This window comes from Mangifera indica, chromosome 14 (assembly GCF_011075055.1).
Source record: "Mangifera indica cultivar Alphonso chromosome 14, CATAS_Mindica_2.1, whole genome shotgun sequence".
Taxonomy (NCBI): domain Eukaryota; kingdom Viridiplantae; phylum Streptophyta; class Magnoliopsida; order Sapindales; family Anacardiaceae; genus Mangifera; species Mangifera indica.
This window is the reverse complement of record NC_058150.1, coordinates 8,611,479-8,616,298: the sequence shown is the minus strand read 5'-3', so window position 1 is coordinate 8,616,298 and position 4,820 is coordinate 8,611,479.

Below are 4,820 nucleotides of genomic sequence, written 5' to 3'. Positions count from 1 at the left end.
ACATAGATTTTTCACTACTATTAAGTGGGGTCATTCAATACTATGATAGTTCTAACCATATTATTTGTGCCCTTGGTCATGATAATATCATAACTGTAGACATTTTTAAGATAGTCACCATAAATGAACATAGGGTTTTGGTAATCAATTTATATGTACTGATCTCATTGCCACAATCCTACCATCATAAGCATTCATCTAATTTTACTAAAGTGAAATATGATAAAGAAAAGCTATTTATATTAATAAGAATTATGATTATTATAGAATTACACAAGAATGATGATTGGCTATAAAACACTTACTCTAATAAACTCTCACATACACTATAGTCAATTAGTCATTGGTCTAATTCCAAATGACATTACTTGCCTTTTGGTATGACAAAGAGTTAGTCAATAGGCTTGTTAAGTTGGTTTTGTATCTACCTACTAATTTGCACATCTCCAAACTGAAATAGTTCTCTGATTAAATAGAACCGTTTGAGTATATGTATAGGTCGGTGGTGAGACTGTGGCTCATTTGCTTAAGTTATTACCTTATTATTGTCGCAATAGAAATCTATAAGGTCGGCTATACTTGTAACATGCCACCCTGAATACCTTATCCCTCAAGGTAAAGTGTTACTAAAATCTAATATGCATGAATGATATTTTCAATTTAAATCAGTTAATATAAAATCAAAGTATACATAATTCATATATCTATATAATAAATGGAATACCTCATAAGTCTTTATTAATGAAAATAAAAACCAGTTGCCTTAAAAATCATCCCCAAGAATAATAAATCTCAAAATCAATAATCCATTGATGTACTAGAATAATGATCAAATTTCTATCAATCATAAATCATAATCTTAAAATCATGGTTATTTAACGCCTATGAGTCCATCCCTCACATGCCACTCTATCACTAATATGCCAACTTGTTGTCATCACCTGTAATCTTGTCACTAAAAAAGTGTAAAGGAAGGGAAAAAATGTAAAATACTCAGTAAGAAAGAATGTCTATCTTATATCTCTCATTCAAATCTATCCTTTTTTTTTTCACTAACCCAAGTTTTCTTTATCTCAATCTTAGACTATTGGATCTTAACCAAATTTAAATGAATCAATGCACCCACTTTAGTTATCACTCTCTAGGTTATCTCTCTCTAGTCCTAGTTATCCTTTTTTTTTTTTAATCAACAGACTCGCAATCTTGGCTTACCAATATAGGGATCTCAATCGTCAAACTTTCTATATTTTAGTAAGTCTTAGCCAATCGATAGACATACAATCCTAACAAGTATCTTTTAATCTAGGAACACTAATCTATGACTTCACCCTATCAACAGGTTGTCTAGGTCACATGTACTCTTTCAGTCAGCCTTTAATCTCATTATCTATGTCTCACAGATATTGACTCATCTCATATATCATCGAGATAGTATACCTTATCTTTTGAAACTCTCTCAGACTGCTATGTAATCTATTTGATCTCTATCTAGGTTTATCTTGGTCATATCTAATCATTTCTTTAGGTATCTCTCAACATCTCATCAGGCCTTAATTCTAAATCACATTTATCATAAACTTATTATGTGTACATGTTACACTTACAAATTAAAGCTATTTTCTTGTATTTAGTATGTCATTTTAAGCATTTAGGAATAAAATATTATAATTATACTTAAGAAATTTATTATTTAGTTTATTTTAGTCTATTTTATTTTATTTCTTATTTTTACAAAAGAGAAAAAAAAAAAAAAAAAGAGAATGTTGGCTTTGGGAAAGAAAAATAAAAGTCTCCAGATCACATTAGGAAAGGTGAATACTTAGAGGAAAGAACAAGAAACAAATTCAAGCTATCAACATGAAATACAAATTAGGAAAACATGGAATTTACATAAAACGAATCTAGACAAAATCCACCAATCCTATTTTCGCACTAAGATGGAGACCCTATATAAATCCACCAAAAAATCAAGGAAATGAGGATTTTTATGCGTTAGCATTCAAGAAAGCTTAATGATAAACTATTTCCTTACAACACAATAAGTGATCACTCTCTACATTTCATAAGCCATAAGGAACACAAGTGTAGTGCACGTTAGCTATACAATTAGAGGTAGAAGCCAATAACTCAAGCGCATACATTAATGATATATAATCTTTATTTTTTTTGTTTGAGTTGCAATGTTCATTGATTATTGTTATTGTGTTTTCATCATTAGTATGAGTGGCTAATATTTTTTATTCTAAGACAAAGAGGGATCCGAAAATCCCTATATTACTATGGAACATCTATTTATATTTTATAATATCGTGCCGCTTGATTTAATTAATGGTTTCAATTTTACTTGTGACAAGATTGGGACCCGTCTTTGCACATGTTAGTAGGCTTATGTAGACTATTGAAAGGTAGATATAAAGTTAGTTTACTATTTGTAAAGGGTAAGCATTGTCCAAGTAGCCACAAAAGTAAGTGCCCATTCCAACCATCAATACATCACGATTATTATAACAATTTTATATTAGCTGCAGTATAACATAGGCTCATTAGTGAACTCTTATGCCCTAAAAGTTCTTAGTATACGAAGTTCAATAGCATTGATTCAACCAAGTTGTTTAGCAGTACTGGTTTATCATACTAGTAGTAGTTTAATTATTAGTGTTAGGGTTTATTACTTTCTCGCTATAGTCTTTAATGAATCGGTCTCCTTAGCTAATACAAACTCCAAAATGAATTAATAGGCAGTTTCACAATCCTTATGAGATCGATATCTATTATACTACTTTTCGACTCTTGCACTTGCCAATGAGACACAATAGTACAGGTATACAACTTGTACATAACCAAGTCACAATCATACTTTTCCTTCTATGTACAGGCGTACACTTAGCCTTGCATGGCGTACATGAACATTCCTAGATGCACAATTATTCTTAAGTGAAGTGTCAAGCATGCATCCCCTAATTAACTAAGGTATAGATATACCTACTTATCACACACAAGTGTACATTTATTCAATATTATGTATGATCATTTCTATGAAGACTCACAGGCGTACGTGTATGTAAGAAGACATACAGGTGTACATAACTCAATGGATAGGTGTAATTTCCCTAGAAGTATTGTTCATCATCTTTGATTATATTCTGTATTCGTAAAAGGACATACAGGCATGCACGAATTCATGTACAGGTGTATGCCATTATTTATTCTTGTGACTTCCAACCCATATACGCTGGTGACCATGCAAGGCACAGTCATACATGATATCTTGGAAATCAATTTCCAGCCAAGTGTTGGTCAGATTCTTATCATCCATTCAATCAAACATATTCTTTCTACGTTATATGCATAAAATTACATATACAAGGCTCTAAGTACCTAAGATCATACAAGAACTATACATACATAATTTTTGGTTTCAAACACATGCTATTAAAGCTTACAATCAACATTTATTCAAAATTCATCAAGCAAGCATAATATATCAATGTTCAACAAGATCTTTATCAATTCAACATGTTCAATTGAAAGATCAAACATCCAGAAGGATAGGCAATCCCGCTTACTTCAAGCCAAGCAAGAACTTTCATATTTCTTTCTCTTTGTCAACCACTGATAACTTTCCCTCTCTCAGTCACCAGAAAGTTCGTCGTTCTTTATGCACTCTCTCATGTTTTGTGTTAATGCAAGAATTTAAGGCAAAACTAGGGTTTGATTCAAGGAAAGAAGAATTTATATACACGACTCTCCTCTTTGGTTTGAAATTTCTGACTAATTCATGAGTTCTAAAATTAGGCGATGTACGATCATGTATCTCATGAGGTATGAGCATATGCCTTCACACAAGGTATAAGTACACATTTCATCAGTCACAACCATACATCAAGCTAAAACAATATTTTATTTTTTATTTTAGCCTGATCCAATTTGAATTCAAATCTAAACCTATGGAAATGACAATAAGACCCTTGAAGCGTAACTGAGGGTGTTACAATACTAGGAACCACTCAAGTTCAATTATAAACTTCTTAAGCCAAATCATCTTTTTGGTCGTATTGGACAAAACGATGTACTCTAAATTAGTTAAAGAATATGTTATTGTGTTTTGCTTGGAACTCTTTCAATTTAACACAACACCATTCAAACTAAAGACAAATTTTGATTGTAATTTAAAATCATCTATGTCTATTTGGAAACTCACATCATTATATCCTCTTACTATGAGCTTTTGTTATCCTCTATAAACCAAGAAATGATACATAGTCCTTCTTAGGTACTTTAAGATGTTTTTTAACAGCTATTGGTGATGCTCGTATGGATCCAATTGATATCTTCTTCGACCTCTCAAAGCATGCAAGACATCAATCAAAGTACAAAATATGGTGTGCATGATCGATCTAATATCTGACACATATGGAATTTGATTCATTGTATCTTTCTCCTCTTGTGTTTAAGGACACATTTCTTTAGAAAGATATACAACATGAGACATTAGAAGAAATCTCTTCTTGAATTCTTCCATACTAAATCTCTTTAGTACTTTGTCTTAGTCCAAACAGCTTACATGATCTATTTTGATAGATCTTAATAACGAGGATGTAACCATCTATATGGAATCTATTTAATAGGTCAATCTAGTGTACATATCTACATAATGTGTACTCATGTATTACATCAAGCTATCAGTAAATAGTTTTAACACGTGAGATCTGTCACCACATTTTGGTAGGGTCATTCAATACTATGATAGTTTTTAACCATATTATCTATGTCTTTGGTTAAGATACTATTGGAGTCATAGACATTTCTAGAATAACCAT